This window comes from Pongo pygmaeus, chromosome 18 (assembly GCF_028885625.2).
Source record: "Pongo pygmaeus isolate AG05252 chromosome 18, NHGRI_mPonPyg2-v2.0_pri, whole genome shotgun sequence".
Lineage (NCBI taxonomy): Eukaryota > Metazoa > Chordata > Mammalia > Primates > Hominidae > Pongo > Pongo pygmaeus.
Genome location: NC_072391.2, coordinates 67,963,209 through 67,977,505, shown reverse-complemented (window position 1 = coordinate 67,977,505; position 14,297 = coordinate 67,963,209). Strand labels below are relative to the sequence as shown.

The 14,297-nt window shown below is 40.1% G+C and overlaps 1 long non-coding RNA gene across 1 annotated transcript in view; it reads right to left on the bottom strand.

The window, feature by feature from the left end:
• Positions 1-14,297, bottom strand: part of LOC134738545 (uncharacterized) — a 444,030-nt gene that overhangs the window by 104,299 nt on the left and 325,434 nt on the right. The window contains exon 2 of the long non-coding RNA XR_010124311.1: positions 3,155-3,215. This is a non-coding gene — a long non-coding RNA (uncharacterized LOC134738545). The remainder of the gene's footprint in view (positions 1-3,154; positions 3,216-14,297) is intronic.

The window sequence follows — 14,297 nt, the reverse complement described above, 5'->3', positions numbered from 1 at the left end:
GGTCAAAGAAGACCAAAGGATATAGTGGAGCTTTATAATTAGTTAATTCTCTATCTTAAGGAAAATAGCCTTCATTTCCAGTGACCATGGATTCTTTTCCAAAGATGATTATATACACTGTCCCCAAAATATGTCAACAAAATTTAAGTAAAAGTCATCACAGGTGTATTTTAGGAGGCAATTAAATAAAATTGTAAATTAATAGTAACAGATGATGTCATAAAATCAACCACTTTAAAATTTAAAATTACTCTTATAAAAGAATTTTGGATCTTAGAGGCTATCAGAATATCACTTTAGGTTATTAAACAATGAATGAAATAAGAATATAACAGCAAAAGTTATATGATGCAGCTAAGTTAAAAATCATGGGAAAGTTCATAGTTTTAAATATTTTTATTAATAAACAACAACAACAAAAAATTAATTAACTAAGCATGCAACTTTAAAAGCTAGTAGGAAAACAGAGCAACTGGAAATAGTAAGTAAACTTTAGAGCTGGCTCTTCCACACTACCTTTGGCCTAGCTAATCAAGAAAAAAGATATATTAAGAATAAGAAAAGTGATTTAACAATAGATTTCTAGAATTATTTTAACTATAACAATATTTTGTATGCATCTATAAAAACAAATTTAAATGAACTGATATTTCAACAGGAAAATATAAATCATCAGACTTGATTCAAATAGAAATAGAAAGCAACCTGAACAGGTCAATAATCTTGAAAGAAAATTAGAGGCTTCAAACAACTTCTCCCAAACAAAGATGGCACAAAAAAAGAATTATACTAGTACATAATATGCAGAAACCCTAAATAAAATACTCTCGTGACTTAGGGAGGTTTATTTCTGGTACACAAGGATGAATTCATGTTAGAAAATTTACCCATAAATAGAGACACTCTATGTTCTCCAATGGAATGACTCAATATTACACAGACACCAGTCTACTGCAATAATTTATAAATATAATCCAGTCATTGTCAAAACCCAACAGGGAAAAACAAATGCAAAAGTAAAGAAAATTTTGTAAGAAAAGAACAGAGACAAGTTTGGCATTACCAAATATACACCAAAATTACTGAAATCACATAAACATTACAGTAGTGATACAGGAAATTATTTATATTAGCAAAATTAGAAAAAAACTAAATGTTCATTTTTCAATAATAGGAATGAGTAAAACTTCTCTGTGTTACACGCATGTCTGAACAGCATGCAGTGAGTAAAAGTTACACTGTAGAAGACCACTGGGAGATGTTCAAGCCCTATTGGTTATTGGGAATGAAAGTGTAAAAGAAGTACATAGGATAATTTTTTTAAAGAGCATATTCTAATTACAGTGGGTAAAAATACCTTAAAGAATATATACAAAATGTAAACAATGGCTATTTCTCCATAATGGCATAAAATGATTTCCAATTTTGCTATTTAGGCTCTTCGGTATTTTCCAAATTTTTCAGAACAAAAGTGTTGATATTGTTTTCATAAAAATATTATTTTATAAAGGTCAAGTCTTCTGAAACCTGGTATTGCATTAATTCAAACAGACTTACACAACACTGAAATTTATTTAAAATATATGTAACAGAAATCTGAGCTATGTGCCAATGGCAAGTGTCTGGATATGACTCACCAAAAAAACTGCTATACGTCTGAAGGAAATACTAAAACAAATAGCCCAGCACTACAGTGATTACACAGAACTGTATATATTTGCTCTGTGCACTGGACAGGAATTTTTCATTTCATACATCATTTACAGCTTGCTGCAGTGATTCCGCAAAATCAGTTCATACCATCAGCACACACCAAGAGAAACACCCAATGTTCTCATTGTTGGAAAATTCAAGTGTTTTGGGCTCTGATGTGCATCAATGCGCTATCTATGCAGATATGGTTCTGCTAACAAAAATCACAACACCAGATGACCAAGAATCACAAACAGGGATCAAATATTTAGGGTCAAGCACACTGACTTCTGAAAATCTATAGTCCAAGTCTGGCTCGTGCTCAGAGATATACTTAATTTTAAAAACTACTTGAAGTAAATGAAAACAAAATGGTGAAAGTCATAAGTCAATCCCTCCAGAGGGGCTTATTTTTTTTTAATGGAAACCAGCTCTCATTTCCAAAATATTTTATCAAGGCATTTGATACCAAGCGTCTGGTCTACTCAGCACTTCCTCAAAATGAACGTCTCATGCATTCACCACTGTACCCAAGTGCCTGCTCTTTTTTTAACAATGTCGCCATTTTCAAATCAGAGCATCGAAAAGTATATTTCTATGGCCATACAAAAATTTGCCTTGTATATTTCAGGCCAGTGAGAAAGATGTTTTTGCTAGACAATAGAATGCTCCTAGGGTTAAAAGCGTTTTGTGAACACTTTCTTCCTATGGGGACAGCAAAGAGGCTCCGGAACAGCAAATGGTAACTTGGTTCTGCGTCCAACAAAACTTGACATTCAAACTCTTCTCTTTTTTTTAACCTTCTTTTCTCTTATGTAAAACAAAAACAAAAACAAAAAACTCATAGTACAATTTTCTGGCGAGTGAATTTGCCATATCCTCTTCTACCTACAGCCACAGAAATGAATTCCAACAAACAACATTCTATTTTACTATTCTGTGGATTTCCTTACCATTGTATCTCATTCATTTGTAGAACAATCAGAATCCAGAGTTGTGCTCAGTTTCAACAAGGAATGCAACTATGAGCCATCATGTGGTACTTTCTCAAGACCAGCAGCCACACATTAAGCACTGAAATTATCAAAGCTCATGACTCAATACAGCCAGCACCTCCTGTAGCAATTGTTGTGCTGTGGACTACCCACCAACAAAATCTTTAGCAACTGGATTCATTTTTTCCAGACCAAATATTAAGTAGTAACTACAACCCCTCAATGTACAGAGGATATCAGAGCTGTGATGACCAAAGTCAAATTCATGCCAGAAAGATACATAGGCATTTTGGAAGTAAAGCCATTAATGCGTAAGTTCCTCATTTTTATGTCCTACATTTTCCAAATCATCACATCTCAGAAATTACCTGAAATCAACCTTTAACTACATTGAATGAAACAGAGCACTCTGAAGAAAATTCCATGGATAACTTTTAGACCAAACAAATTGGAACGCTTCTACATACCAAAGTAAGAATTCTTCAACTTATTCTTGTTTTGGTTTCAGAATTCACAAAGTCCAGAAGCCTGTAAATGTGAAAAAAAAATAGTTTAAGGAAAAGATCTAGAAAAATATCAATCAAAATGATCAAAGGCAATTGAAAATGGTAACGTGTGTGCTTGGCTAAAAATAAGGCACATTCTGAGTGGAAAGTTGCTAAAAAATGTTCAAAACCATGGAGGTCACGGCTTGAAAGAATGTTGACTGTTTCAGCTCATCTCAAAACAGAAGCAGTGTTTCCAATTGCAAAGAAAGTCTGTGCTCTCCCCTTCCAAGAAAGTGGTAGAAGATGGCAACGGAAAACCATTTCACATTAACCAATACATTTTTAATATTAACCGGTTACATTTTAATTTATCACTAAACACTATTTAGGAAATGACTGAAAAGAATTTGGGATTTTCTCATCAGTCTGCATCTGGGAAAGGTACAAAGAAAGTGACAGGAAATTTCTTCTCCCAAAATAATTAGACAGAGGTCCTAAGTTGAGGATGAAACTGAATGGTAGGTGTATATCATGGAATTCGCCTTATCCTAATATGAAAGTTTTATATAAAAATGGTGAATCTTAAACTATATCTTTTTGGCAAATGATTTGGATTTAATTGTACCTTTGCTTCATCTGTGCGTGTGAGTGGGGTAAGTGCCTTAGATATTGTGTGGAAACCATTATTCATATATAATTACTAGCTTCCAGTGAGCAGGACCACACAGAGTATAGGGGAAAGATACTATATGCAAAGCCTGAATGCCAAGGAAGAAATTAAAAGTCCAGAAATCTAGCAAGAATAGCACCAGCACAAACTGATTAGAAAGATTTTAGTTATTTTATACAATGTTAGACCACCTCTCAGTGGATGTCTGGTCTTGTGGGAGAGAATAACCTATTATTTATTATTTAAGTAAAAAAGTGAAAGTTGAGGTGGTCAAAAATGACAGAAGATGTTTGCATGCATAAGCATCTTGCTATTATTTCCAGATTATAATGGATGCACAAATTAAGGCAACATGGGAGAGAAAGGCATTTTAATAGGTGACAATTGCTTTTAGAAGAGTGATAAATAGTGATTGATCCAATTACTGGTTACTCTACAAGCCAGATTTAAGAATGATCGTCCAAAGTGAAGGCAGAAGTGTCTCTCCAAGTGAATGTAGCAGGCATAGAGTAAATTTTGAAAGTAAAAGGTGAACCTTAAAAGAATTGTCTCATTAAAATTATAGTTATCGGAAACATGGGAAGATTACGATGAGAAAGGGCAGGGCTAATCCAAAATCGGGAGAAAGCCGAGAGATGAAGAATGAAATTTCATTCGAACAGTCATGAGTCTAGAGCACGTTGAGGTTTGGGCTTCTGGTTAGCGTTTCTAAGCCATTCTAGCAAGGGAAGCACCTTGCTAATGGCTAAGTCTGGCAAGGCTTAGGATTATCTAACATACATTCCCTAAGACAGGAGTTGCCCAAAGACAGGGCAACAAGTCTGATCCTGTTCTCCAGACTTAATATCCTGTGCTTCCATGTGCAAACTGCATTCAAAATTATGGTTTTTACAGTATTTTGTAAGCACATGCATTGTTGCTAGAAAATCTGAAAACTATAACAATGGAAGGGTAGGCTTGCATTTCTTCCTAAGATAAGCCCCTGTTTGGAAAATGTAATCATATCTATGTATTAGTGACTTCCTCTATTTGTAATCATCAATTTTACATTTCCAATAAATACGATTTCCCAAAGAGGGTATCTAATAAATAGGGATAATGATATACACCTATCTAGCTATAAGGATCAAGTGAGCTCATGTACATAAAGCCCTTAACAGAGTGTCTGACGCATAATGGATGCTTAACAAATAAAGGCTAATATTACATACAGAAAATTGCCACAGCAAAGCAGTAGTGTACTTATTTAGAACTTAGGCTCTGAAGTCAGGCAATCTGGCTTTGAAAATCATTTGCCATTGCTCTTATGAGGATAAAATAAGGTAATATTTGGAAATTGTTTAGCAGAGTGCCACTCTACTAATTAATTCAAAATAAATGTAGTTTGCCATGCTCAATTATCATTATCCTGAAATCTTTGTATTTATTCTATTAAAATTATATATATTTTGACAATAAAATAAATTTTCTTATATAAAAATTAGGGGTTTTAATCATAAGGCACATGGGAATGTTGTTTTGGAGAAAGATTACTCAAAATGAAGTAAGAAAATTCAAATCCACGTCCCTTGAAATGGTCAAGAATGTCATCATCTAGACAAATCATAATGCATCTATTGCACACTGATCTAAAAGAAAGGTAGGCCGGGCACGGTGGCTCACACCTGTAATCCCAGCAGTTTCAGAAGCCGAGGTGGGTGGGTCACCTGAGGTCAGGAGTTCGAGACCAGCCTGGCCAACATGGTGAAACCCCGTCTCTACTAAAAATACAAAAAATGAGCCGGTTGTGGTGGCATGTGCCTGTAATCCCAGCTATTCGGGAGGCTGAGGCAGGAGAATCACCTGAACCCAGGAGGTGGAGGTTGCAGTGAGCTGAGATCCCACCATTGCACTCCAGCCTGGGCAACAAGAGTGAAACCTCATTTCAAAAGAAAGAAAGAAAGAGAGAAGGAGAGAAAGAAAAGAAAGAAAAAGAAAGAGAAAGAAAGAAAGAAAGAAAAAGAAAGAAAGAAAGAAAGAAAGAGAAGGAAGGAAGGAAGGAAAGAGAAAGGGAGGGAGGGAGGAAGGAAGGAAAGAGAAAGGGAGGGAGGGAGGAAGGAAGGAAGGAAATAACAATTGCATGATTTTTGAAGATAGACTATACATCAGATATTTCCAACATTTTTACTCTTACACATGTCTTTTATTATACTTTTGTCTAGTAAAGAAATGGTGTTTGTTAAAATGTAGTTCTATTTAAAAACCATCAGCGATGTATATTATGGGTGAATGTACAATTACCACAAGTCTTGTGAAATAGTAGACTAGCTCAAAGCCCATTCACTTCCCTCTCAGATTTAGAGGTTGAGTGAAAGAGAGCAGGGTGTATGTGTGTTGGTCAGAGGAGGGGGCAGTCAGGTTGGTAACTACTGATAAATAAAATTAATCAGAGTCTTAAGCCATGAGATAACCTTTTGCAAATATGTAGACATAGTCTGTCTTAATAAACATTGTATTTTAAGTGACTGTGATTAGGTCCACACTGTCTCAAATCCCCTGCGTAATTTTCCAACCCTCTACAAAAGCCAAAACCTAAAAGTGACAAAAGACCTAACTATGTGACATGTTTTGGGATTTTTTTTTTTTTTTTTTTTTCAAAGACAGTTTCTCTCTTGTTGCCCAGGCTGGAGTGCAATGGTGTGATCTCAGCTCACTGCAACCTCTGCCTCCTGGACTCAAGCGGTTCTCCTGCCTCAGCCTCCCGAGTAGCTGGGATTACATGTTTCAGGGATTTTAGGTGACCCATCATCTCCCTTTGCAGCAAAAGACAGCAGCAGCCATTAAGCCTCAGAATTGAAACTGAGTGCAACTCTGGATTCTCATTGTTCTAGAAATGAATGAGATACACAGTAAGGAAATCCACAGAATAGTAAAATAGAATGTTATTTGTTGTTCAGAGAAGGGTCATAAACTTCTTCTGTAAAGGGCCATGTAGTAATATTTCTTGTTTGTGGGCCACATATATGGTCTGTGCTAAACTACTCAACTCTGCGCTTGTAGAAGGAAAGCAGTAGCTGTGTTCCAATAAAACTTTATTTACAAAAACATTGCCAGGCACAGTGGCTCATGCTCATAATCCCAGTACTCTGGGAAGCCAAGGCCAGAGGACAGCTTGAGCCCAGGAGCCTGACACCAGCCTGGGCAGCATAGCAAGACCCTGTCTCTACACATAATTTAAAAAGTAGCTGAGTGAGGTGGTGAGTACCTATAGTCCCAGCTACTCGAGAGGCTGAGGTAAGAGGATCTCTTGAGCCCAGGAGGTCAAGGGAATCCAGACTTAATCTATGGGTTGTAGTTTTCCAATTCCTGCTCTAGGGGTCCATTATTAATGCGATTACTTTGATTATATTTTGATATGGCATGTGTGTTTGTGTGTGTGTGTGTGTATATGTGTGTAATGACATGAACTTTAGGAGCGAATTAGACTATAGGAAATAAAGGAAAATTGGGATTAAAAAATAAGATGAAGTCCTGTACAATTGCTAGATAACTCTGAGCATCCTAGAAGCCAAATCAAAAAGAGCAATGTGCATATTGGATTAAGGTAGGAAGAATAATGGCTCCCCAGACATATCCATATCCTACTCCTCAAAACCCACAAATATGTTGGGTTACATGGCAAGGAGGATTTAAGGTTGCAGATGGAATTAAGATTGCAAATCAGCTGACCTCAAAATAAAGAGATTATCCCAGATTATCTGCATGCCCCCCTGTAATCACAAGGGTCCTTTTTTTTTTTTTTTTTTGGAGATGAAGTCCAGCTCTGTCACCCAGACTGAAGTGCAATGGCATGATCTCGGCTTACTACAACCTCTGCCTCCTGGGTTCAAGCAATTGTCCTGCTTCAGCCTCCTGAGTAGCTGGGATTACAGGCACACACCACCACGCCTGGCTAATTTTTGTCTTTTTAGTAGAGACAGGGTTTCACTATGTTGGTCAGGCTGGTCTCAAACTCCTGACCTCGTGATCCGCCCGCCTCAGCCTCCCAAAGTGCTGGGATTACAGGCGTGAGCCACTGTGCCTGGCCCAACAAGGGTCATTTTATTTATTTATTTATTTTTTTTTGAGACGGAGTCTCACTCTGTCACCAGGCTGGAGTCCAGTGGCCCAACCTTGGCTCACTGCAACCTCCGCCTTCCGGGTTCAAGTGGTTCCCCTGCCTCAGCCTCCCGAGTAGCTGGGACTACAGGTGCATGCCACCATGCCCCTGGCTAATTTTTTGTATTTTGCTAGAGACGGGGTTTCACCGTATTGGCCCAGATGGTCTTGATCTCCTGACCTCGTGATCCGCCCCCCTCAGCCTCCCAAAGTGCTGGGATTATAGGCGTGAGCCACCACGCCCAGCCCACAAGGGTCTTTTAAAAATGGAAGAGGGAGGCAAAAGAGGGAGAACCAGAGTTGGAATCATGATGAAGATAGAGAGGTTATTACTGGCTTTGAAGATTGAAGCGGGCTATGAGCCAAGGAATACAGGCAGCTTCTAAAAGCTGGAAAAGGAGAGAAGGCGAATTCCCCCTTGCAGCTTCCAGAAAGGATCACAGCCCTGCCAACCTCTTTATTGTAGCCTAATGAGACCCCTCTCTGATTTCTGACAGCCAGAATGGTAAGAAGATAGATTTGTGTTGTCTTAAGCCACCAACTTTTTGGTAGCATGCATCAGCAACTATAGGAATCTATTATATCAGTTCGTAACATAGAGTAGAAATTTCTTTGTGGGTCTTTATAATGAGCCTATTATGTAATAATCAACAAAATGTCCACAATGATTCTAATGGCAAGTTTCCTGCACCTCTTCCCTAAAACAACCCTTGAGCAGGCTGAGAGCAAACAGCAAATCATAGAAGAGCAAATGCTCTTCTATGAGCATCCGACAATGTGAGATCCAGATAGGCTGTTCTCTGAGAAGTCTGGCTTAATGTGAGAATAAAATGTAGAATATCTAGAGCAACATTCTCGGAAGTGTGGGATGTTACTCTGTTTCAGGAGAAAAAGAAATGTGCTCATGTATGTGTAGGAAAAGGTGGCTTAAGCAAAATTAAACAGTTGTCTTTATGTTGAACTTCTCTGAATCTTCAACATGCTTATGTGAATTTCCAAGAGGGTAATAGTATATTCAGACATTTATTTATTTATTTATTTATTTGAGATTGAGTCTCACTGTTGCCCAGGCTGGAGTGCAGTGGCGCGATCTCGGCTCACTACAACCTCCACCTCCCGGGTTCAAGCAGTTTCCTGCCTCAGCCTCCTGAGTAGCTGGGATTACAGGTGCCCACCACCATGCCTGGCTAATTTTTTGTATTTTTAGTAGAGATAGGGTTTCACCATATTGTTCAGGCTGGTCTTGAACTCCAGACCTTGTGATCCACCCACCTCGGCCTCCCAAAGTGCTGGGATTACAGGCGTGAGCCACCACGCCTAGCCATATTCAGACATTTCTAACTATGAATGCTTTTCTTTTTCCTGAAGTATCATGAGTTGGGTGTCTTGCATAACACATTTTGCAAAACTTGGACCTACAGTGATGAACAAACTCAACTGACCCTTGGGGAATTCTTGCATGTTCTCTGGATGTTAAAGAAACTCATGCTTGAGAAGTCAAGAGGTTGGTCTCTGGAGCTGCCCAGTGTGATGAGTCCGTAATTTGTCTCAGCCTCTTATCCATGATCCAAGCACGCAGGCTGTATTTCCTCTGGTTACAGTGGGCTCCAGGGTTTCCCCTCAACAGACTGAACCCATTGTACTAACTATAAAAGCAGGCAGGCCTAGACTTGTGTGAGACCCACTAGAATAGCTACTAAGTTTGTAGCACGTGTTTCTGGATTGAAACCTTACCTAGGAGAGTTATAAAGTCTACAGCCTAAGCTTAAAGGAAAGGAGTATGACACAGCCAAGTTGTTTGAGGTACACTGGTCTTGGTTCACCCTGTATTCACCACCCTTGCCAGAATGGAACCCTTTTTGTATACCTTCCAGAGAGGCAGAGCTTAACCGGTAGCACCACCATTTAGAAGAAGAGAGAATATATATATATATATATTTGCAGCTTTAAGTCTTATTTTTTATTTTAAAACATTTCCAGGCCAGTTGCAGTGGCTCACAACTGTAATCCCAACAGTATGGGAGGCAGAGGTGGGCAGATTGCTTGAGCTCAGGAGTTTGAGACCAGCCTGGGCAACATGGCAAAACCTCATCTCTAAAAAAAAAGTACAAAAATTAACTGTGAATGGTGATGCACACCTGTAGTTCCAGCTACTGGGGAGGCTTAGGTGGAAGGACCACTTGAGCTTGGGAGGTGGAGGCTGCAGTGAGCACCACTGCACTCCAGCCTGGGTGACAGAGAGAGACCCTGTCTCAAAAAAAGAAGTTTCCAAATGACTGGGTCATTTATTACTAAATAAATTTATCCTGTGTTGTTACATGTGGAGAAATAAAAGCTAAGCTACAAAGTGGCCCCACAGCGCATTTTCTATTGTTGTACATCAGAAAGGGAAATGCCATCATTAGCATCCTCTTAAGGTTTAGTAACTATTGACCGGGTGCGGTGGCTCACACCTGTAATCCCAGCACTTTGAGAGGCCAAGGCAGGTGGATCACGAGGTCAAGAGATCGAGATCATCCTGGCCAACATGGTGAAACCCCGTCTCTACTAAAAATACAAGAATTAGCTGGGCATGGTGGCACATGCCTGTAGTCCCAGCTACTCGGGAGACTGGGGCAGGATAATCTCTTGAACCCGGGAGGCAGAGGCTGCAGTGAGCCGAGATTGCACGCCACTGCACTCCAAACTGGTGACAGAGAGATACTCTGTCACAAAAAAAAAAAAAAAAAAAGATTTAGTAGCTATTAATATTGACAATCACTGCGCTCTTTACCCCAAATGTCCACAATACTTGTAATTTTATCTTTAAGACAATAATTTTTTTTTCCAATATAAGACCCAAAATTCACAATAGAACAGGCACATTTCAGCAAACATGGGACATTATGGCTGCTATGGTCTGAATGTTTGTGTCTCCCCAAAATTCACATCTTGAGCCTGGGCACAGTGGCTCATGCCTATAATCCCAGCACTTTGGGAGGCTGAGGTGGGTAGATCACCTGAGGTCAGGAGTTCAAGATTAGCCTGGCCAACATGGTGAAACCCCCGTCTCTACTAAAAATACAAAAATTAGCCAGGCATAGTGGCACATGCATGTAATCCCGCTACTCAGGAGGCTGAGGCAGGAGAATCACTTGAACCTGGGAGGCAGAGGTTGCGGTGAGCCGAGATCACACCACTGCACTCCAGTCTGGGTGACAGAGGAGACTCCGTCTCAAAAAAAAAACAAAAATTATATCTTGAAATTTAATTCCCATGCAAGTATTAAGAGGTGGAGCCATTGAGAGATGATTAGGTCATGAGGGGAGACCCTCAGAAATGGAATTAGCACCCTCATAAAAGAGACCCCAGAGAGCTGCCTTGCCCATCCCACCATGTAAGGACACAGTGCAAAGGTGCCCTGTATGAAGCAGAAAGCAGGCCCTCAACAGACACTGCATCTGCTGGTGCCTGGATCTTGGACTTCCCAGACTCTAAAACTGTAAGCAACACATTTCTGTTGTTTAGAAGTTGCCCAGTCTAAGGTATTTTTTCATAGCAGCCGTGATATGGTTTGGCTGTGTCCCCACTGAAATCTCATCTTGAATTGCAGCTCCCGTAATTCCCACATGTTGTGGGAGGGACCAGGTGGGAGATAATTGAACCATGGGGGTGGGTCTTTCCCATGCTATTCTCCTGATAGTGTCTCATGAGAGCTGATGGTTTTATAAAGGGGAGCTTCCCTGCACCATTTCTCTTCTCTTGTCTGCCGCCAAGTGAGATGTGCCTTTCACCTTCCACCATGATTGTGAGGCCTCCCCAGTCACGTGGAACTGTGAGTCAATTAAACCTCTTTCTTTTGTAAATTGCCTGGTCTCAGGTATGTCTTTATCAGCAGCGTGAAAACAGACTAATACAAGCCCAAACAAAGACAATGGCCAAACAAAACTTACTGGGTTTAATGCAAACCGACCCATTTAAAATGATCCAATAAATACTTGCCAAAGGACCCATCCTGATTGAACTTAAATTCTCTTGATAATCTTGTATGTCTTTCAATTCAAAATATCAAAATAAGATCTAGTTATGTGAAACCTCTAAAGTTCTATGTCACTATCAGGGACACTGCTATGATTTCACATTATGCTCTGGGGACAGGGGGGTTTTAGGAAGCCCCCAAATTTCTAAATTCATCCAAGACATCCCAGAGAAGTAGCCACATGGTCCCTCAGGTGAACTTCCTGGAGTCATTGATTTTGCATCATGCCTGAGCTATGTGGTCAAAGTAAAGAGGGGTGAGAGGGGCTGTAAAAGCTACATTTTCTGATCCAGCAAGTAAAGGAGCAGCCCAGGCTCCATTCAGGTGCTTCCTTGGCTGTGGGAAAAATTAGACCTCTGTTCCCATCTTCCTCTTGCCCCTCCCCCACTCATTCCACATCTAAACAGCTGCCTGACTTGGAGGGCTAAGGGAATGTGAAGTCAGAGAGGGAAGGGTTGGCGCAGCATGGCAGGTCCCTGAGAAGGCCATATAGGCAGTTCTATGTTACAAGTCAGATGGAATAAATGAAATTTTTGAAAGTTTCCTGGGGTTATTAATTTTCTTAAGAAACCATGGGAAACACGACTACCAGGTTTCATTAGCAAAGTTTACCCAGCTCTGAAGACATACACTTTTTTTGTTTGTTATTTTTTTTTTTGAGATGGAGTCTCGCTCTGTCGCCCAGGCTGGAGTACAGTGGTGTACGCTCACTGCAACCTCCGCCTCCCAGGTTCAAGCTACTCTCTCGCCTCAGCCTCCTGAGTAGCATCACCCAGGCTGGAGTGCAGTGGCGTGATCTCGGCTCACCGCAACCTCCACCTCCCTGGTTCAAGCAATTGCCCTGCCTCAGCTTCCTGAGTAGCTGGGATTACAGGTGCACACTACCACGTCTGGCTAATTTTTTTGTATTTTTAGTAGAGATGGGGTTTCACCATGTTGGCCAGACTGATCTCGAACTCCTGACCTCAGACAATCCTCCCACCTCGGCCTCCCAAAGTGCTGGGATTACAGGTGGACATACACTATTTAAGAAGCACAAACAATGTTTTACATCCACCCCAAGAATCCCAAACTAGATTTGCAGACTCAGATCTGTTCGTATCTTAGCATCCATGTACAAGGCCCATGTATTCAGGCTTCTGTGATTACCAACTAACATGGTATGGTCCCCTAGGAATCTCCTTGAAGCAGCTAGGTAAGAAGCACATTTCACATCAATTTTGGACCACATGCAATCCTGAGCTGCACACTCCTCAAAAACTTTTCAAGGAATTGCTTTACACCTTGCAAACATGAACTTGAAACTATCTTTCACACTGTGGCAATTGTTTACCAAGACTGCTGCAAAGTTTCCTCCCATCCCTTCGTGCACACCCTTTGCAATGTGACTCTGCAGCTTCCTGATCAAGAAGAAGTAGTGTCTATTTCTTCACCCCTTGAATCTGGGCATGACCATGCAACTTACTTTAGCAAACGTGATGCAATTCGAAGCTTGAAAAGAAATTGTGCATTGTGAGTTTTCCTCTTTTGGCTGCTGTTGGAATCCTGAAGACTTGATGTGAATAAGCCCTGCTAAATACTGGAAGACAAGTGGCCCAGCCGACAGCCATCCCTAGCGCCAGACAAATGAGAGAGGTTACCTTACACCATCTGCTCGCACTCCAGCCATCCAGCCCCAGGTGATACCAATAGCACTGCCCGGACAATTCCAGCCCAAATCTGGTGAACAAATTAAAGGGTGGTTGTTTTGAGCCTCTATGGTTTGGAGTAGTTTATTATTCATCAACAGATAAGAGACACACAGACCAATTTTTCCGCCTCCATAAGACTGGACATTGTAAAAGTAAAAGGACAAAAGGAACTGTTGTCCATAAGCAATTAAACGTTTCTCTCTAGCTCACCAACATAGATTACACAGGGTCTCTTGGTTATTAACAACAAATTAGAGTGAGCTCTTGCTGCTGCCACTGTTCTTGTTATATAAGTTCGCCAATCAAAACAAGTGTTTTCTAAAGACAGTCCTGGTGGTATTATTTTCTACCATTTTCTAGGAACTAGCCTAAAAAAATCTTCTAAATCAGCAAACCTCCAGAAGCCTCACAGTCTTCCTCTACAACTGAATGAAAAGCTTAAGATTTGGTAGAAAGAAAAAAACAAGTATTATAGTACTTCTATCAAAATATTGACTGAAGGAACTCAAAGATCTTCAACATTGCTGTCCATGAAAGAGTAATATTATCTCCAACCCTGAAGGAAGAGAAGGTGGGACCATCGGCTTTATTTAGAATAAGACAAAT